The sequence below is a fragment of the Procambarus clarkii genome, chromosome 68 (assembly GCF_040958095.1).
Source record: "Procambarus clarkii isolate CNS0578487 chromosome 68, FALCON_Pclarkii_2.0, whole genome shotgun sequence".
In the NCBI taxonomy this organism is placed as follows: Eukaryota; Metazoa; Arthropoda; class Malacostraca; order Decapoda; family Cambaridae; genus Procambarus; species Procambarus clarkii.
Window position 1 is genome coordinate 252,501 of NC_091217.1, and position 22,331 is coordinate 274,831.

Below are 22,331 nucleotides of genomic sequence, written 5' to 3' on the forward strand. Positions count from 1 at the left end.
ATATGTGTGTAAATCACGAAATTAACACGTGATGAAAAATGTGACAATGTCAGACCACAGAAGAAGAATTGAAACCGGAATTCCCTTAAGTACTTTCGTATATCAATAGATATTTCTATAATTTATATAACATATATATATATATATATAATTATATTAACCAGCATATATATACATATATATATATATATATATATATATATATATATATAAATTACACCGATTACAGGTGTATTTGTGGCGAGGCAATGGCCTTCTCTGCCAAAGGACAGGAGGATGGCATGCAAGACACGGCGAGATTAACGACATTATCAAGAGAAGCCTTACCACGGCCGGTTGTCCAGCAGAGAGCGAGCCCCCTTACCTAATGCCCCACAACTCTGATGAGCCTGTCGGTCGCCCAGACGGAATCACGGTGAACCCCTGGAAGAATGGTAGACAGTTGGTGTGGGACTACACTTGCGTTTCAACTTTAGCCAATACCTATGTTAACTTCAGTGCTACACAAGCAGGAGGTGGTGCCAATCACCGGGAAGCGGCCAAGTCACGTAAATACGGAGACCTGGATTACCACTACAATTTTTGTCCCCATTGCCTCAGACACAGTTGGTGCCTGGGGTAAAAGTGCTGCAAGTTTTTTGAAGGAGCTGGGGTCCAAGCTAATTAAAACAACTAGAGACCCTAGAGCCGCCATTTTTCTCTTTCAGCGCCTTGGTGTGGCGAGCCTGAGAGGAAATGCTCACTGCATCCATGGTTCCTGCCCGCCATCTGAGGAGCTGGAGGGGCTATACAACTTGTGACAAGTAGTCTTGTACCTTGCATGTAACCAATGTTGTAACCCTTTTTGTGCAATGAAATTGTAAAATAAAGTTAGATATATATACACACAAACTAAACGAATATGGGTGGTAGAAGAAAATACCAGTGTTCAGTGAGGATCCACAAGGTCTTCCCTGAGTACTCTTCATTTTCTTCTCCGAGGCTATGGGTCCCTACACTTGCACCAGAGGTGGTACCCCTTTTAGGTGTGTGTGTATAACTATATATTATATATATATATATATATATATATATATTAATAATAATAATAATAATGAGGCGATAGCCTCGGCTATCACCTCATTTTGTCCGGTCGTGATGGTCAAGTGGATTAAGGCGTCTTGTACATACCAGTTGCGTTGCTCCTGGGAGTATGGGTTCGAGTCACATCTGGGGTGAGAGTTTTCAGTTGCATATTGTCCTGGGGACCATTCAGGCTTGTTCGCATATATATATATATATATATATATATATATATATATATATATATATATATATACTGTATATATATGTTGTACCTAGTAGCCAGAACGTCGTACTCGGCCTACTATGCAAGGCCCGATTTGCCTAATAAGTCAAGCTTTCCTCTGAGTTTATGTATTATTCAATATTTTATTCTAATGAAATGATAAAGCTATCCATTTCATTATGTATTAGTTATTTTGTTTTAAATTTGAGTTAAAACTAACGTAGATATATGACCGAACCTAACCAGCCCTACCTAACCTATCTTAACCTAACCTAAAATAACACAAGTCAATAATTTATGTTCTTAATATAATATAATACAAATAATTAAAATAAACTAATTGGAAACATTTATTGAAAATAATAGAAATCTCTCGGCCTATTGGGCAAATTGGGCCTTGCATAGTAGGCCGAGAAGTGCGTTCTGGCTACTAGGTACGACATCAAAGTGTTCCAGTATTCATATAGTAGTTACAGAGTTCAGCATACCTCAGCCCAGGATGCCGACAGTCAGTCACTATGGGACATTCTACAATATAATGTTCAAGGAAGTGCACGTTTTCTCCTTCAAAAAGTTGACATGGTGTATTCGACATCTGGGTCTTGAGAAAGGTGCCAAAGGCGGTGCGGAGCCTACAGCGGTCACCTTTCTAGAGTTCGTGACGGAAATTCCCGGCGGTCACGGCCAAGGTCGCGTGGTGGAGGCGCCCGTGGGAACCCGCCCCCAGCCCTCCTGTCTCCTGCCTCACCTGTGGTATACTGTACTCACCTGTGGTATACTGTAGTACCCACCTGCCTCACCTGTGGTACCACGAGTAAGACCACTGTTCCCGGCCCCCCTCCCCCCCCCCCAGCACGTCACCTCACCCAAGGACACTTGTCTACTTCATAAAACCCGCCGTCAGTATAGATGTGTCATGGCATAACAACATTAGTAGTAAGAGCAGCAGCTTACTACTAGTGCTGCAGCAGCTGCAGCACCTGCAATAACAGCAGCATAAGTAACAATTGCAGTAGTAGTGACAGCAGCAGTGGGGAGGGGGGGGGTCTGGGAGAGCAGCAGCGGCAGCTTTCCAATTTTCTACCCCAGACGAGGCCATTCAGTTCAAATGCTAACCAGAATATACACATTTTCTTGGCACTTTACATAATGTGTAGTGAGTTATCATTGACACAAAGGGAGACTGAAGCACTTTTACAATGGAAAATTACAATTCTAACTTGCATATATATTAGTTTTCGTTTATTACAGTTGCCTGGAGCATACCTGGAGGGGGTTTCGGGAGTTCTTTTACTCCGAGTTCGGCCTGAGGCCAGGCTTGACTTGCGAGAGCTTGGTCCACCAGGCTGTTGCTTGGAGCGGCCCGCAGGCCCACATACCCATCACAGCCCGGGTGGTTGATTGTTCAATAAACCCTTGAACTATATGTTTAACACATCTCTAACCCTGTCCATGGAGGACAGAAGAAAATGTATATATGTTGGTTAGCATTGTAACTGTGTGGCCACGTCTGTGGTAGGAAATAATAATAATAAAAAAAACAGCCCGGTTGGTCCGTCACTTCTTGAAGAACACTATTTAGTTTTCTCTTGAAGATGTCCACGGTTGTTCCGGAAATATTTCTTATAGTCGCTGGTAGAACGTTGAACAACCATGAACCTCTGATCTTTAAACAGTGTTCTCTAGTTGTGCCTATGGCACCTCTGCTCTTCACTGGTTCTATTATGTGAATGCATGTGTGTGTATATATGCATGTATATATGTATATGTACGTATATATGTGTGTGTATGTATATGTATGTGTATAAAGTACATATGGAAGCTGGTCAGAATTGCATTTCACCTTTGTAAATGCACATTAATGACACTTCGAACACTTTATGTAGGGCATACGTAAATCTGTATATCTATGTATTTACGTATGTAGGTTAGCTTAGCATTTTAAAAGTACCGAATCACCTTCTGTGGTTGATTGTTCAATAAATCCCTGAACTATATGTTTAACACTTCTCTAATTCTGTCCATGGACCATGGAGGACAGAAGAAAATGTATACATGTTGTTTAGCATTGTAACTGTGTGGCCACGTCTGTGGTAGAAAATAATAATAATAATAAAAAAACTGGTTCTATTCTGCATTTTCTTCCATATCGTTCACTCCAGTATGTTGTTATTTTACTGTGTACGTTTGGGATCTGGCCCTCCAGTATTTTCCACGTGTATATTATTTGATCTCTCTCTCGTCTCCTTTCTAGTGAGTACATTTGGAGAGCTTTGAGACGATCCCAATAATTTAGGTGCTTTATCGCGTCTATGTATGTCGTATATGTTCTCTGTACTCCCTCTAGTTGATCTGCGGACTAGTAATGTCCGCAGTAGCGAAGTGGACAGTATTGGCAGGAGTACAGGGCTCTTTTGAGGGCCAAGGACGTCCTTGAGAGCGTGTGGAGGACACACAGGGTATCCTGTGAACACCGCCTCCCGGATCACAGCAGCACAAGGCCCTGGCAGTGCTCCACCCTCACGCTCTCCACCAGGGCCTCCGCACACCTTGTAATACACAACTTAAGCACTATAAACCCTTGTTCCAACACCCAGTTGAGTGGAGACTGGCAGAGTCGGGGGAATTACCGACAACAGTGAGAGGACTCTTACCCTCGCGCCATCAATCATCCTCAGGTGTAGAATTTCGTGTATACCACGTGATCACTTAATTTAGGTCAGATAATATAGCGAGACCTGTCAAAGAGACCTCTCTGTCAATTATATTCTAAGCTGTATCACTCATGAACCCATCCCTGCCCTTGTGTGGCAGTGCACAATAGAAAATTGTTTTCACATATCCACACATTAAAACATTGATTGTAACCATGATATATATGTGCTTCAGCCTACAGTTTAGACCTATTGTCTTATGTATGACCCTCTGTCCTGCGTGACAGTGAATACTAGCATTAACCTCAATTTAATAAGACTATCAAAATCCTCAGATTAGCCAAAATTGTAATTAATTTTGTCAATAAAGATGTTAATAATAATAAGTTCATTTAGCTGCTACGGGCTGTCAAAACACAAATAAAAAAGGAGGCCTGGTCGAGGACCGGGCCGCGGGAACGCTAAGCCCCCAAATCATCTCAAGATAACCTCAAGATTTCAAGAAGTGCCGGACCAACCGGGCTGTGGTGGATACGTGGGCCTGCGGGCCGCTCCAAGCAACAGCCTGGTGGACCAAACTCTTACAAGTCCAGCCTGGCCTCGGGCCGGGCTTGGGGAGTAGTAGAACTCCCAGAACCCCATCAACCAGGTACCTCTAACGTGGAAATCAGGGCATTGAAGATCATAGCATTTTCTCTCAGTGAGACTTTTGCATAGTTTAGGATGGAAATATCTGCACTCTGTCCTGGGGCTGGTAGGAGGGGGGGGGCTGGGGGGGGGGGAGGGGAGACAGCAGGCTAACTGGACCCTAAAGACAAACCTCATTCCCCTGAGGCCCGCCCCACTGATGGGTCTACCAGCTCCCCCACCCACGCCACCAGCTCTCCCCCACCAGCCCATCACCCACGCCACCAGCCCACGCCACCAGCCCACGCCACCAGCCCACCACCACCCACGCCACCACCCACGCCACCAGCCCACCACCACCCACGCCACCAGCCATACCCGCTTGATAGGGTTCTGGGAGTTCTTCTCCCCAAGCCAGGCTTGACTTGTGACAGCTTGGTCCAACAGGCTGTTGCTTGGAGTTGGAGTGGCTCGCAGGCCAACATGTCCACCACCGCCTAGTTGGTCCGGAACTTCTGGCAAGAACTTATCTAAGTGCACAACACAACAGGCTTGAGCACGTCTAGTGGTTACGTGATCTGAGCACGGCTAGTGGTACGTGACCTGAGCACGGCATCCACAATTTCAAGTGTAGATATGATAGTACACCTGTTGATTGACGGTTGAGAGGCGGGACCAAAGAGCCAGAGCTCAACCCCCGCAAACACAACTAGGTGTTTGCGCGCGCGCGCAAACACCTAGTTTGAAATTTCCTAGTTGGAAATTCTGACTCCTGAAATTCTTCAGGAGTCAGAGAAGGAAAAAGACTTGGGGGTTGATATCACGCCAGACCTGTCTCCTGCAGCACATATCAAGCGGATAACATCAGCGGCATATGCCAGGCTGGCCAACATACGAACGGCATTCAGAAACTTGTGTAAAGAATCATTCAGAACTTTGTATACCACATATGTCAGGCCAATCCTGGAGTATGCAGCCCCAGCATGGAGTCCATATCTAGTCAAGGATAAGACTAAACTGGAAAAGGTTCAAAGGTTTGCCACCAGACTAGTACCCGAGCTGAGAGGTATGAGCTACGAGGAGAGACTACGGGAATTAAACCTCACTTCGCTGGAAGACAGAAGAGTTAGGGGGGACATGATCACCACATTCAAGATTCTGAAGGGGATTGATAGGGTAGATAAAGACAGTCTATTTAACACAAGGGGCACACGTACTAGGGGACACAGGTGGAAACTGAGTGCCCAAATGAGCCACAGAGATATTAGAAAGAACTTTTTTAGTGTCAGAGTGGTTGACAAATGGAATGCATTAGGAAGTGATGTGGTGGAGGCTGACTCCATACACAGTTTCAAGTGTAGATATGACAGAGCCCGATAGGCTCAGGAATCTGTACACCTGTTGATTGACGGTTGAGAGGCGGGACCAAAGAGCCAGAGCTCAACCCCCGCAAACACAACTAGGTGAGTACAACTAGGTGAGTACAAACACACACGCACGCACACACGGAGGCACAATACCCTCCCCTCCACCATGAAGACAGGTTCTGCCGTCATTAACACCGCCGTGACCCCAGACAGCGTGTAGTGAGAACATGGCTCTACACCAACCGTTCCTCTCTCACACACAAGCATCCTGCCACATACACTGCCTCACACACACGCATGCACCGTGTCAGCGAGGCGGACAGGCCGCCGCCTATCATAACTCATTCTATATTTACTGCCATTTTTTAAACTTTCCCTTCGCCTGTGCCTCTCCATCTTGTTTACTGCCTGTCAGCTTGGTGAGGGTGGTTGAGAACCCCGCCACCTCACGCCACGCTCACCTCCTACCCTGGCACACACAACTCTCAATATCTTCACAACACATAAGCTTAAATATTACAAATCTAATAAAAAATTCGTCTATTGGAAATTCTAATAGACGGCATTAAATGTGCCGAGTTGTTTGACAGAGCGACACAGAAAGACGGCTGCCTCGCCCCGCCCTCACAGCAAGACGCTACTGAATGACAAGACAAGTATAAGACTCGTCAGATAATGGTCGTTACAGTTAGGTGTCAGCAAATGTCATGTAGTAGAGCTGGCAGGACCAGGCCAGGCACCCGGCACCTGGGGATACGGCCTCCTCACCACACCCGTCACCCACACCGTGTGGCTGGCGGCCCAGATCACTGCACGGGAAGAACAGGTGCTGGAAGCCACCTCCGTATCCACGGTTTAAAGCGCAGGCAGGACGAGAACACTAGAGGGTCGGTATATATAACCGCACCGGGTAATACAAGTGTATGAAGCGGGACCCAACAACCTGATCTCCCACTGCTGACGCCTTGATAGGTGAGCACACGCGCGCCACCCCCCCCCCCACCCACCCCCAGCCTGGTGTCAAGTCTGCCACCCACCCACCCCACCCACCCACACACGCCAAGCATGTGGTTACCGCCTCCACCCACCGAGGGGGGGGGGGGAGGTTAAAGCCTCCACCCACCGGGGGGGGGGGCAGGTTACTGCAGTTTCGTAGGTTAACAGTAGTGTGATTTTGATAAAATAATTTAAGATGTATAAGAGAAGGTAGGTTGTAAGAGCAGGAGGCAGGTCACAGCCCCGCTCCTGTGCCAGGTAAGTCCACTACGGGCTCACCATAGCCCGTGCTACTTGCAACTTTGTGCTCCCTGTGGCTGAATGTAAAGCAACACCACGGAGAGCACTGCTGGAGCCACACGCGGCCTCACCCGGCTAACGTGACAACAGAGGTCGAGAGGGGTGATGAATGGGGAAAATATGAATTCCAGTTTACCTTGTAAATATGCCGTGGGTCGAGGAGCACACAGTGGGCACGGAGACCAGCCAGGAGCTGGTCCAGCAGCAGCACCGGCCGGGACCCGCACCTCACTCCTCCCGACAAAGCTCCGTCAGTATCTACCCGCCACCATACTGCTTCACTGCCTCCCTCCCTCACCCTCCTGTCTGGCTACCAGAAATAACGTCGATTTAACCATTAGAATTTCCTGTGTCATCTTAGCAGCGGGGAGGGAGGCGCGCACTGGTGTCCCCCGCAACGGTCGCCTATCTTCACGGCCCCACGTCAAGGGACGTGGGAGGAGGGGGGAGGGAGGGGGCAGGTACGGAGAGCACGTGCACCACGCCCACACCTCACGCCGCCTGGTATTTCCCAAATAAGTAGTAGAGGGCGGAAGAAGACTCGCATATCGGCGATGCCGGTGTCTTCTAACTGTGCCGATGATTGCCTCGTCTATCACCGCCTCCAGGATCTCTCACTTTAGTCTGTTACTGGTTGCAGGAATCAACCTCCCTGCGGCCCTGTCTCTGATCAGGTATCCTGGTTAGTGGTCCGGTCAACCAAGCTCTGGAATGAAGCTTCTTGCAGCCTGAGGTATGATTCACGTCCTGGATGATAGGTATCTTTTGGAGGACTTTATTAAGTCGAACGCGGTGTGAGATCGGCCAGTTGTGGCTCTTATGTATAGTGTGTTGAAAAGTCTTAGGCCCTTTATGTTGACAGTTCTCTGTCAGATTACCTGGAGAGAGAGAGAGAGAGCGTACCTATTACACCTCTGCTTTTCAACGGGGGGTCTTCTGCACATCCTGCCATGCCTCCTGGTCTCACGTAGTCTTATTTCCGTGTGCAGATTTGGGACTAGTCCCTCTAATATTTTCCAAGTGTAAATTATTACATCTCTCGCCTGCGCTGTAGAAATATGTTTACAATTTTTTGAGCGGTCCAAATAATTTTGATGTTTTATAGAGTAGATTCGAACAGTCACAGACCTTAGCACGTTATTTAGCTTTGAATGGGGCTGTTAGTGTGCCACAGTATTCCACCCTAAGGAGCACAAGTGTCTTGAAAATCAATCTCATGTTAATCAGGTCATTCAATGGGCCACAGATAATAATATGTTTAATGAAGACGAGTTCCAACTCCTGCGCTATGGAAAAAATGTAAATCTAAAAACGGAAACCGTATATAAAAGGTAATAAAAACACTATGGAACGAAAAAGCAACGTAGAGAATCTTAGGAATAATTATGTCTGAAGACCTTACCTTTAGAGAACACAATAGGGTAGCTGTCACGCCTGCAAGTAAAATGACAGGTTGGATAACGAGACCCCTTCATAACAACGAATGTCATACCAATGATGATACTGTTTACACACTAGTGCTCTCTAGGGTGGAATATTGTTACACACTAACAGACCCATTCAGAGCCGGAGAAATTGCTGACCTGGAGAGTGTGTGCAAAGATCCTCTACGGCAAGAATCCACTCTATAAAACTTCTAAATTATTGGGACCGATTAAAATTTTTAATAGAGATACATAATAATTTACACGTGGAAATTATTAGAGGGGACTGGTTCCAAATCTACTCACAGAACTAACACCTTACGAGACCAACAGGCATGGCAGGATATGCAGAATTTGAAGAGCAGAGGTGAAACAGGTACGCTGAGAGAATTTATAACAAAGGTCAAAGACTTTTCAACACAAAGTTCTACAAATCAGGAGCATAACTGGCCGACCCGTCACAGTGTTGAAGAAAAAGCGATAAACACCTCCAAAGGTTACTTGATCACCCAGGCTGTGATTCATTCTTCAGGCTGCGAGCAGCCGCGTCCAACAGCCTGGTTAACTAGACAACCAACCAGGAGGCCTGGCAAGAGACCGGGCCACGGGGACGTTGATCCTCGGAATAACTACAAAGTGATTCAATGAACGTACTTCAACTTCAACCCCCCCCCCCCCTCCACCCAACACGTTCATCCGAGAGGGTTTAAAGTGTCGAACCACTGCATTTAAGTGTTCAAAATGGGAAACTTTCAAGCTTATTTTCAATTATATGTTATATTTCTTGTTGAAAGTCAGCGTTACTTCACACAATTCTTAAACATTTACTATAAAGAAAGTCAGCGTTACTTCACACAATTCTTAAACATTTAATATAAAGAATCTAAAATAACGTATTTGTGATTAAAATCAAAACGTGTCGCATTTCAATTTTTTAAGTGAGCCCTAAGTCGAGCCCAGTCCTGGGCCCCTGTGGTGGGAGCCCCTGTGCTGGGGGCCCCTGTGGTGGGGGCCCCTGTGCTGGAGCCCCTGTGCTGGGGGCCCCTGTGCTGGGGGCCCCTGTGCTGGGGGCCCCTGTGCTGGGGGCCCCTGTGCTGAGGGCCCCTGTGCTGAGGGCCCCTGTGGTGGGCCAACACCTGCCTCACTCCCACCAGGAGCAAGTGTGGCCCCGAGGGACGTGTGTAGCAGGAGGCGTCCCAGGATTATACGATATTGGAGCCATATAAACCATAAGGGCATCCGGGTACCTTCTTCCCCAGCGCCCCCGGGTGACCCCCCCCCTCCCCTTCCCCACACACACACACACACACACACACACACACACACACACACACACACACACACACACACGTGAGATGCTCTCCTACACCCAACCCCCATAACGGAAGGGCTTCGCTACCCCCACCCTCAAGGAGGTTACCTTGAGGTGCAAGCACGAATACACATGTTCTGATGTTCTGTTTAGGGGTCTTTATTTTTCTGGGGCCCGGCTTGGTTGTGAAAACTTGATCCAAAAGGCTGTTGTTGCTTGGAGCGGACCGCAGACTTACGTGACCACTAAACCCGGCTGGTAGGCCACTTCTTGCTGGAAAACCTGAAATTGTTTAAGAAGTCCACCAATGTGGACATCAGGAAGGATACCTGATCCACCAGGCTGTGATTCATAGGTCAGGCTGCCAGAAGCCGCGTCCAACAGCCTCGTTGACCAGTCTAGCAACGAGGAGGCCTGGGCGATGACCGGGCCGACCACACCAGCTGTGGTCCTCGCCCCTCGGGGCCACACCAGCTGTGGTCCTCGCCCCTCGGGGCCACACCAGCTGTGGTCCTCGCCCCTCGGGGCCACACCAGCTGTGGTCCTCGCCCCTCGGGGCCACACCAGCTGTGGCCCTCGCCCCTCGGGGCCCACAAGAGCAACCTTTACTCCTGCTCGAGCGCCTCTCAGACCTCTGCATTTGTAGACGAGTTTCATTAATGAAGGCAATACACAAGGAAACAAGCGAGTCCCAGCCAGTTACCGGCGCCTGCCTTAATTAACTAGCGTCCACGAGCAGTGGTGATTATGGTCATTAGACTTGTCTCCGCCTGCTACTGCCACGCTTACCAGAGCTCGGCGTCACGTCCACCTTCAGCGTCTCAAGTCTGAAATGTAAACATAAATGATTGATTAAAATACGACCAACAGGTATCACAGCAATTCATCACCTGTAATATTTTATTAATATTTTGAACGATTCACAAATAATCACGTGACAAATCAATATATGAAAATTAGAAATGTGTCCAGAATGTATTCATATAACTAAACTAAATGCGACTAAATCTGGCATGATCGTAGAGGACCTTCCTTAAAGTGTAGCCTAACCTGTTCCGCCACTGGCCGACTGAGCTGCGGGAGACACTAAAACACGAAATTCGGAGTTGGGGAGGACCCAGGAAGGTCGACAACACGAGATCCTTACACGGGTATAACCCAGGTGAAGAGTGTATGTCCTCAAGTCAAGCCTGGACCCGGGCCGGGCTCGGGGAGTAGAACTCCCAGAACCCCAGCCAGGTACACTGAGGCTCGTCACTGGGGTGTGTGCTCGCGTGTCTACCTTATCATCGTTCCGGGAATCACCCTGCCCTTAGCCTGGACCTTGACTAAGTTTCCTGGTTGGTGGTGGTCTGGTCAACCAGGTTGTTGGAGGCCGTTGCTGGCAGTCTAACGACGGTCGCAGCTAACACACACACACACACACACACACACACACACACACACACACACACACACACACACACACACACACACACACACACACACACACACTGTGACCGTGTACGTCAGGATTTAACACCCAAAAAACTGGGGTTGAAGGAGGGAAGGTACCCAATAAGCCCGGGAGATATTTTATTGTTGCTGCCGGGGGCTGGTAGTTCAGTGTGCACTCCATCCTCACCCTGTGAGCGGTGACGCGAAACAGCATAACAGAAGCCAGGGAGAGTCTTCTACAGTCCGCTTCCTGGGAATCGCCGCGCTCCCTTGCCAGCTAAAAATACCTTAAAAAATCTCCCGGGGCTGGAACACCTCAGGACGGAGCAGCGTTGTGCACTAAACACTCGAGGTGCGACCATCACAGGCTGCTCAAGTACAGGAAATATAACTACAATACAGGAAATAAAATGACTTCAGGCTGCTATAAGTGGCGGTGGGAGGTGGCGATGCTGGCAGTATTGTTGATGATGTCATGGTGGTTGGGAGTTAAGTCAGTTGTTTACCTGTGGCCGGTTTCAAGGATTCTGGTTATTTAAGTGCTAATCAGTAAGGTAGTTGGTGGCAAGTGGCTGCAGAGCCACAACCGACCTGGACCAACACTTCCTACATAACATGACTTTAATTTAATTAGACCAACTTCTGAAAATTAAGAATCTGCTAAGAAAGTCCTTCAAGCCAGGAGCCAAACACCGTCTTGCTTGGGGACCTAAACCTACGGCAGCTAAAATGGAAGAATGTGGCACTACAGTTGTACCAGAGAATCCCAGGAATTAGTCTAATTGAACAACCACACACAAACACCTCTTATGGATGTGTGACATTTGCTTTAAACGAGTAAATAGTAAAAACAAGAAAATAAAACACCAGACCTTATTTCCACAAATAAACATGAATTCACCAGGACCATAATGATTGACCAGGACCATAATGATTGACCAGGACCATAATGATTGACCAGGACCATAATGATTGACCAGGACCATAATGATTGACCAGGACCATAATGATTACAACAAATAACTGTTACTCACAAAAAATCACAACCTAATTAAAAAAAAATCCCAAGTGAAGTACAGACAAGCATGGGCAAAAGACCTGCGCATCCAGTCTAAAATCCTAGAAGAGGAAAATTCAGCAAATTCAATTTTAATAAAAACATACTAACAGGGAACTAACGAACCAAAACCTCACAGAAATAAGCTTGAAAGAATAACTAGAAAATGCACATTTAACTCATCTGGTAAAGATGGATAGGTTCAGCAGCTGTAGACACACACTCAGTCACCTGCCTCTAGATAGAGATGCAAATAGGAACGACAACGATGCTCTCTTTATAGACGAAGAAAACAAATCACAAAACGACTTGAACGCCCAACTCTCCCAGAAACGCCAAGGAAGGTTTTGTAGAGAAACAGAAAATATTGAGCTGAAGCTACAAGACTCACAAAATCTAAGCGAGGCAGAGAGAGCAAAAGGCCATAAGTGAAATAGAGAGGAATCCAAAATATTTTATATTCTATACAAAATCAAGAACATTCACATCCAGTATTGGGCCCTACGCAAGGGTGATAAAACATTCACAGATGATAATGATCAAATAAATGAGTGAAATGTTGAGGATATAGTACGATTCTGTTTACACTAAACACACTGAAGACTGATAACTCCCAATGACTTCTTCATGAATGTGATGCCAACATCAAATCATTCATCAGATGTCATCCTAACCTCACTGGACCTGGAAGTAGCCATAGGAAGTATGCCTGTGCACTCTGCACCAAACCCAGACTCCTGGAATTGTTCCAGGAGCTTCTAGCCTGGAACTAACTGGTCTAGCCTGGTTACATTGAGTTGGATTCGGGGCTTAGCGTCCCCACGGCCCGGTCCTCGACCAGGCGTGGTCAACCAGGCTGTTGGACACGGCTGCTCGCAGCCTGACGTATGAGTCACAGCCTGGTTGATCAGGTATCCAGGCCCGGGGCGGCTGTGGAGCTGGCGAAAGCCTTAGCATTGTCTGACGTCCCACCACTCGTCCTCTCACTTCGACCACTCAACAAAAGCCCCGCAAAATACCTCGTTACCTCGTCACATTAAAGTTCACAGTATAACGTATATATTTCCCAGGGTCACAAGGACACGAAAATTACAGTAAAAAAAAAAGAATGAAAAATGAAAAGAGAGAGTTAATAATTGATGACGAAGCACATACGGGTCATCCTGGCAACAGTCTGGGATGAGTCACGGGAGGGGGGGGGGGAGGGACAGGGTGAGAGGTGGTGGTTGGGGAGAGGGAAGGAGGGGGGAAGGTGGGGGGAAGGTGGGGGGAAGAGCGGGTAGAAGGATGCTGAGGGGAGGGGGACTGTGGAGGAGTGCTAGTGATATGGGGTAGACATGCAACTAGATCCTGCCATATTGGGAGGGTGCCACAGAACAGCGGACTAGGAGGCGGGGTGCCATAGGACAGGGGTGACGAGAGGGGGGGGAGGAGTGCCACAGAACAGCGGACAGCTGACAAAACAGAATATATATCATCAAAAAGAATGATATATATTATGATATATATGATAGCAGAATGATATTCTGCTAGAGGTTCAACATCAACACTTATAGGAGCCAATATTGACACAACACTGCCAGCCTCACTTGACCCACTCACCAGGGGGGGGGGGTGACACTCGAGCCAGATGACACACTCGGGGACCGTTGGCCACACACACATGCTAAACAATTCGAAATATGAACGAAATGCCAGTTGCAAGGCAAGGTTTTTATGTGGTATAAACGGCAGTATTTTAGTGATATTTTGTAATCCTGCAAAATATCTGTATGATGTAGTCATCATATTACTCAAACGGTGTCACCTTTTTACTTTATTTACTTTAGTCATACCCATAAAGGGTGGAGTCATGACTCACTGTGGAGCAGCGGCGCAGTGGTAACACGTTCGCCCCACGCCTCACCAGCATTATGTCTAGGTTCGAGTCCTGGCCGGAGAAGTTTGACAAGGCGCCAGTTTCTTAGCTGTTCGCTTCTGTTCACCCAGGAGTGACTGAGCACCTGGTGGTTAACCGACTGGCGGGTCGTGTTCCAGGGTAAACTAGCGGGCAACACTCCCCGTGAGCAATGGGGGCGGGAAAGCGCTCAGTCTGCAGACACAGAATTCAGGAGTCGTCTGCACCTGTGAAAAAGACATTACTGTCGTTCCCACGACTGGCAACATTTCCTAGCCATCATGGCGCCCTCATCCTCCTGCAGCAGGTGTTTCCAGCAGCTGGTTATTACCCCCCCCCCCACACACACACACACACTCCCCTCAGCCACTCGCTAACACCCTCCCTCCAACCACACACTTTACTGACCAATTACAACACAGAAAAATCTGGTGTACACAAGCTGGGAGATGATGTTGGTAGGAAGACGAGTGGCGACACCTTAATGTTCGCGTTTCCTGTTGTTCGGTGAAGAACCTCCCCCCAGTAACACCTCCGTCTCTCATCTCTCCTCAGCACCTGTCTGTCCAGTAACATTGGACTACGTACACACGCGCGCGCGCGCGCGCGCGCGCGCGTGTGTGTGTGTGTGTGTGTGTGTGTGTGTGTGTGTGTGTGTGTGTGTGTGTGTGTGTGTGTGTGTGTGTGTGTGTGTGTGTGTGTGTGTGTGTGTGTGTGTGTGTGTGTGTGTGTGTGTGTGTGTGTGTGTGTGTGTGTGTGTGTGTGTGTGTGTGTGTGTGTGTGTGTGTGTGTGTGTGTGTGTGTGTGTGTGTGTGTGTGTGTGTGTGTGTGTGTGTGTGTGTGTGTGTGTGTGTGTGTGTGTGTGTGTGTGTGTGTGTGTGTGTGTGTGTGTGTGTGTGTGTGTGTGTGTGTGTGTGTGTGTGTGTGTGTGTGTGTGTGTGTGTGTGTGTGTGTGTGTGTGTGTGTGTGTGTGTGTGTGTGTGTGTGTGTGTGTGTGTGTGTGTGTGTGTGTGTGTGTGTGTGTGTGTGTGTGTGTGTGTGTGTGTGTGTGTGTGTGTGTGTGTGTGTGTGTGTGTGTGTGTGTGTGTGTGTGTGTGTGTGTGTGTGTGTGTGTGTGTGTGTGTGTGTGTGTGTGTGTGTGTGTGTGTGTGTGTGTGTGTGTGTGTGTGTGTGTGTGTGTGTGTGTGTGGGGGGCTGACCGTCCTCTCCGTGGAGTACACATTACGACCAGGGGCCACCACAAGCCTGGCCAGCTCTTACAGCCCAAGTCTCAACACCTGACTCCAGTGTTCCAACACCCGTTACGTGCCTCAGCTTGTCTGGGATTATCTCTGGCCAGTTTCCAGTCTTACTATTTTAAAACACTTTAGTGTATGTTTTCTTACTGTCGCAGCACGACCTAATGCCAGGCTTCACGTGCTACTGATGGGTGGTGGGCGTGGTCAGTGTGAGGGTGGTGGGCGTGGTCGGTGTGAGGGTGGTGGGCGTGGTCAGTGTGAGGGTGGTGGGCGTGGTCAGTGTGAGGGTGGTGGGCGTGGTCAGTGTGAGGGTGGTGGGCGTGGTCAGTGTGAGGGTGGTGGGCGTGGTCAGTGTGAGGGTGGTGGGCGTGGTCAGTGTGCGGGTGGTGGGCGTGGTCAGTGTGAGGGTGGTGGGCGTGGTCAGTGTGAGGGTGGTGGGCGTGGTCAGTGTGAGGGTGGTGGGCGTGGTCAGTGTGAGGGTGCTCTCGCAGGATCCTCTGGTGTAGAGAGGAATCCTCTCTACAATTGCTTGGATGTTGAAGAAGGAACCAGGAGGCAAGTCCCGCCTACCAGGAGATCTTCCTACCACACTTAGACAGCGGCTTGTTTCACGGTAAAGACAGTCAACCATCTGCAATTATCAACATAACATTTGGCAAGGTCACCTGACCCGACCTCGCCCTGTATTAGACATATATTAAACATTACACACACTGAAGGTGTGACTTTTCATATGGCGAGAACCCACACTCTGATGCCGTCAAAATCCTGTGTGAACCGACTACTTGTTTTAGTGAAATATTAAATACAATCAATTATGGTGTTAACCGCTGGGTGAAGAGAGCCAGGTGTCCCATCCTGGTGTCCGGCACACACCCGTGACGGGCCGAGGGCCGCCAGTCTTCACACTTAGTCCACCGTCTTTTAGCACTATCGACCACAACAACCAATACTGAGACTTCTTCTGGCTAATGAGCAAAACTTGGATAGGTTAAGTGGATGGCCGCGGTTCGTAATCGAGGCGATCCCTTCCAGGTGCTATATAGTTATAATGACTTAGCGCTTTCTCCTAATAATTCCCCTTGAAAGTTTAGCTGTAACGGGTTTCGAGAGTTGTTCTCTCCAAGCCCGGCGTGGGGACTAGGCTATAATATGAGTCCAGTGGTGACATGAGCAAGGTCGGCAAGTTACCAAGTGATGCACTACTACAGGACCTTGTGACTCACCTGGCCACATGCCCCTGCTGGCCTGCGGGAGGCAGAGGTGGGATGAAGGCGGCTGGGAGTCAACACTGTTTTATAACAAACGCAACAACAACAACAGCGGCGGCAGATGTTGAGAGAGATCGGGAGAGTATCACATTACCGCCACCAGCTGCAGCATCTTCCTGCTCCTCAAGGCTTCTGGCCTCTCACCCCACCTACACTATCCTGCTTCACTGCACGCGGCACCGTATCAACACACTGTACAGTGTCACTGACCATTCATTCTGGCAGAATGAAATACAACGCCATTAATGTATGGTGTCACTGTGAGAGTGGTGGATATAGTGATGAGTGAGGGCGAGCAGCATTACCTGGACAGTGAAGGCCTGAGGAAGACACCTGCATGTCCCTGGCTGGGAGAGCCAAGAGGCACCATCACTGCGCCCCGTGGAAACCATCATTCTTATCATGGTGCAAACATCCCACGTAAGTAATGACAACTTTACTCAAGAAAACTTGCAGCCACAGACAATGGTGTTAGAAAGTCTCTACACTGTGCCCAGGGCCCAGACACCACCAGCCACACCTGTCATCACCACCTGGGCACAACTGTCACCTCTCCTGTATAAAACATGTCGGTGTGGCACCTGGAGCAGGTGTGCCCACACCCGCCAGCCTCCACCACGCCCAGACCTGCGTGGAGCACGTAGACTGTGTGGAGGAGAGAGGACAGCAGCACGTGTTGTGGGGGTGGCCAGGTGGAGGCGAGTGCCCCCACACGGCTCTTGGCACCATGGCTCCACCACACTACCACACAGTAATTACAGCAACCCGATCCTCTCATCTACCAGGATGTTGCCGCTACATGCCACAAAAAACACCTCCCACACAAGGTTGTCGGGAACACTAAGTCAATTACAACTTAACAGTCTGGTGGCTTGTTGCTTCCTTCAGGACGAGGCTTCGTGCCTAGTATACGCTCCGGGTTATGTCTCCTAAAATGTTACCCGTGATTAAAACTCTAGCCATCTAAAAGTTTCATTTGACAGTAAACGTGAGAGCCATTGTAGACGTCGGCAGTGCTTGGCTACCCAGCGAGCTCTATGCTAAGTCCAGCCCACCATGCGGGGGCTGGGCTGCGGGGGCTGGGCTGCGGGGGCTGGGCTACGGCGCTGTGCCGCAGGTGTGTAATTACCTAAGTGTAGTTACAGGATGCTACGCTCGTGGTGTCCCATCTTCCCAGCACTCTTTGTCATATAATGCTTTGAAATGTGTGTGTTCCTGTACCTGGATGGGGTTTCTGGTTGATACCTAGTTCTACTTCCCAAGCCCGGCCCGGGACCAGGCTTGACGTGGGAGAGCTTGGTCCAACAGGCTGTTACTTAGAGCAGCCCGCAGGCCCACAAAAATAGAAGGAATTTTTTTCAGTATCTGAGTAGTTAACAAATGGAATGCATTAGGCAATAATATTGTGGAGGCAGACTCCATACACAAGTTTCAAATTGAAGATATGACAGAGGCCCAATAGACTCAGGAACCTGTACACCAGTTGACTGACAGATGAGAGGCGGGAACAATGAACCAAAGATCAAGCCCTGCAAGCACAACTAGGCGAGTACACACCCACCACTATAATCAGTGGCGGCGCGCGCACACTTGCAATGTTTAGACGACCAAGACGCAGCATCTTGGGGTCTGGAGATAAAGGCTGAAGGGATGGAGAGAGAGAGAGGGAACAGTGGGAGAGGCAGAGAAAGGAAAGTAATGTATGGGGAGAGAGAAATGGATGGACATGGAAGAGAAAGAAGAATAGATGGAAAGCGACAGATGATGATGAGCGCAAAAGGAGATAACTAAGAAAGATAAAGTAAAGGATGGAGTGAGGGAGATACGAGAACAACGGATTGAGACGAAGGGATGGGAGTGTTTCCCCCTTGTAGGGGACAGGAAGCCTGTTGATATACATAATACAGGCTTGTATTGATGTCCAACGACAAGTCCAACCACTGACCCTCGCCTTTAGGAAGCAACCCACAACAGTTGCCCAACTCTCGGGTACCTATTTATTGCTAGGTGAAGAGAGGCATAATTTCCTTCTACCACAGATGTGGCCAGACATTTACAATGCTAACCAGACATCGGGTCAAAGATAACGTGCCCAACTATTTCTGTCCAGCCCGTGAATCGAACCCGGGATCCCTGATTGTGACAAGAAAAAGAGGGAGAGAGGTAAGAAAGGAGTGACGCTAAGGAGAAAGGTGGAAGAGATGTAAGGTTAGAGGGGAGGGAGGGGAGGAGCAGCTGGTAGGGGGCGCCGACCCCCGGACACAGGGGAGGCCAGAGTCAACACCAGGCTCTCTGGGGTATACCACCCCACACCTGCCCCTATCCTCACCCTCACCCACCTCCACCCCGGTGAGGGGGGGGGAGGGAATTGAGATAAATTATTATTTTTCAAAGATCTTTACTTGCTGGCTCCTTCCTATGATGCGACTGTTGCGACCCGAGGCTGCTGGCGCCCAGTCTTCATCCTGGGAGCGATAACAAAGAACAATTACAAAAAGTCCCAAATAATTATTTACAAAAAGTCCCAAAGAATTACTTGCAAAAAGTACTAATCACACCCCAGCGGGTATTTTTTACACTTACAATTTCGCCTAATCTCCACACCGTGTAAAAGAATGACAGCTGATAAAGATATGGTTCACTGATAAACCTATGAATTTGTAATATAGTATTGTATATTGGAGCAAAGTTTTAATACCTAAAATAATTGTCCATACTATAGATTTTACGTAATAAAAGATGTGGTGTTAAGGAGCTTTGTGTCCTGTGTCCTCCACTCGTTTGAATAATTTAGTATTATCCATAATAAAGTAATTTGATTTTATCACCGTTGAGCGTCATATTGGTTTATGCTGCCCATTGGAACATTAATTGATAGCTAATTTCAATTTTTCTGTATCCAACTGTTGCTTTTTTCACTTATTTTGGTGTTCCCGCGGCCCGGTCTCCGACCAGGACTCTTGACTGATGGTCTAGTCAACCAGACCGTCACTGCAGAGTGAAACGGTCAATCAAATAAGATCAAGTCCAAGTGCAAAGAAAAGCTGTGTACCTCACGGCACAGTCCTGGCACCACTGCTATTTCTCATTTATATCTCGGATAGACAAAAATATTAGTCACAGCTTCGTGTCCTTCTTTGCAAATCATACAAAAATCAGCATGAAAATTCCCCCTGTAGAAGACACTGAAAAACTACAAGCAGATATAAATAAATTTCCCCCCCCCCCCCCACGATTGGGCAACTGAAAATAACATAATGTTTAACGGTGATAGGTTCCAGGTACTGAGGTATGGCGGAAACGAGGAACAAACGAAACAGGGTACAAGACACAGTCAGACTGACTCATAGAAGGAAAGCAACATGTAAAGTATCTGGGAATAATGATGTCTGACGACCTGACGTTTAGTGAACATAACCGAGCAAATAAAGCGGCGGCCAGGAAAATGATAGGATGGATTATGAGAACGTTCAAATCCAGACCCCCACCCCAACAATGCTAATACTATTTAAATCACTAGTGCTGTCCTGTTTTGAGTATTGCTCGGTACTCACTTCTCCTTTCTTAGGTGGAGAGATCTCTGAATTAGAGGGAATTCAGAGAACATATACAGCACGCATAGAAACGATAAAACATCTAAATTATTGGGACCGTCTGAAAGCTCTCAAAATGTTCTGCTGGAAAGGAGACGAGAAAGGTATCAAATAACATATACAGGCCTCCCCAGGCCTCCCCAGGAGGCCTGGTCGACGACCGGGCCGCGGGGACACTAAGCCCCGGAAGCACCTCAAGGTAGGTACATATAAGATACTGGAGAGCCAGGTCCCAAATTTGCACAGTAGAACAACAACATACTGGAGCGAAAAGTATGGATGGAAAAGCAGAATAAAATCTGTGAGGAGTAGAGATGCCATAGGCATAATCAGAGAGAATTATATGTTGATAGCTTACGGAGTTGATACTTCCACAAGACGGGAAGAACATGTATTGGGGTGTATAGCAAGGCTCCGTAACCAAGCGCTCTCGTCCAGCGATGAGTAAAGTTCCCGGTAAATGTCTTCATTCATTTACTTTGTGTTCAATTCTTATAATTCTTCAGAAGTGTTACTCAATCAGCAGTGTTTGTCGTGCCGCCCAGTTTGTCTTCGTGTGTGTGTGTGGCTGGCGGGTCAGAACTGATGGGAAGGGAGGGAGGGGGGTGAGGGAGGGAGGCAGCGGACGGGAAAGAACCGGAGTGGAAAGAGAGGGAGAGAGGGCAAACTGGGGGAGGGGGTATATCACTTGAGGTCATTACGAGGCGCCACACGTCCCAGCTCCCTTCCTTCCCTCCTGCCAGTGGCCGTCGACACCCCAGAACCATCCCGGCCCTTCACCAGTTCCTGGAGATCCTCACCAAGACCCACGAGGGTCTGCCCGCCCCCTCACTCAGGCACACCAACCTCGCCCCTCTTATCTTCTTCCTGTTATCTTGCCTTGATTTCGAGGCTCAACGTCCCCGCGGCCCGGTCCGTGGCCGCCTGGTCGTTGGACTGGTCAACCAGGCTGTTGGACGCGGTCTGTGGTCACATCTGCTTGATGGGGTTCTGGGAGTTCTCCTACTCCCCAAGCCCGGTCCAAGGCCAGGCTTGAACAACGGGGTCCCCACCCCCACAGGTACTTATAATAATAAGGTCTAACCTTAGCAGTAGTAATGTCAAAAGCCTGCTGGTCTCAACAGATGACCCATACTATCTGCCAGTTGACTTTTTAAAAAATTATTTTGCATCAGTGTCAGAATTTTTTAAATCCGCAGCTTATGCACAAGTCTGGTACCTTGACATATACTGTGACTGCTCGGTACAACACCACTCTAATGTGTGGCCACGTCTGTGGTAGGAAAAACAAAACTTTTTGCAGGTTCGCGTTCGATACCTGATGATCCAATTGGCTGGACACCGTTCATTCGCCCGTCCTCATATCCTGCCAGCCTATCCTCATGTCCCTTCCCAGTGTGTGCCCACACCCCCCCCCAGTGTGTGTCCACGCCCCCCCAGTGTGTGTCCACACCCCCCAGTGTGTGTCCACACCCCCCCCCCCAGTGTGTCCACAGTGCCATAACGTCACCAGCGAGGGGATCCACAACCCTCGTCCCCCAAGTCTTCATTACCCGGGTTAGTCCTATCACTCCCCCTCCCCCCCTCTACAAGCCTCGTTTCATTTTATTGCCGCTAATCCCTACACTCTGCCATTATTTTCTTATTTTCCCCAGTAATGAGGAAGACAGGAGGCTCGTACACTCAGTGACGTGACCGTCCTGACACATGACAAGCAACAGTACACACCTGCCTTGCCCGCCCCCTACAGATTCTTAACACACACAACAATCGCATTCCCGCCCACCCTCACACTCGTGTCTCTTCACAGCTTCGTGGATCCCCTATCTACACGCCCCGGTCCCTCCTCCCCCCCCCGGGCCTACCCCCC

General features: G+C 48.5%; 1 protein-coding gene across 2 annotated transcripts in view; it reads right to left on the reverse strand.

Annotated features, from left to right (window-relative positions):
- Nucleotides 1-22,331, reverse strand: part of corn (cornetto) — an 81,824-nt gene that overhangs the window by 28,190 nt on the left and 31,303 nt on the right. Inside the window, exons 3-4 of one of the 2 annotated variants that reach the window (XM_069310736.1) lie at nucleotides 19,271-19,333; nucleotides 10,758-10,795 (exon numbers count right to left, since the gene is read on the reverse strand). The gene's annotated coding sequence lies outside the window, so the exon portion shown is untranslated. The remainder of the gene's footprint in view (nucleotides 1-10,757; nucleotides 10,796-19,270; nucleotides 19,334-22,331) is intronic. The other variant, XM_069310737.1, reaches the window with a different exon arrangement.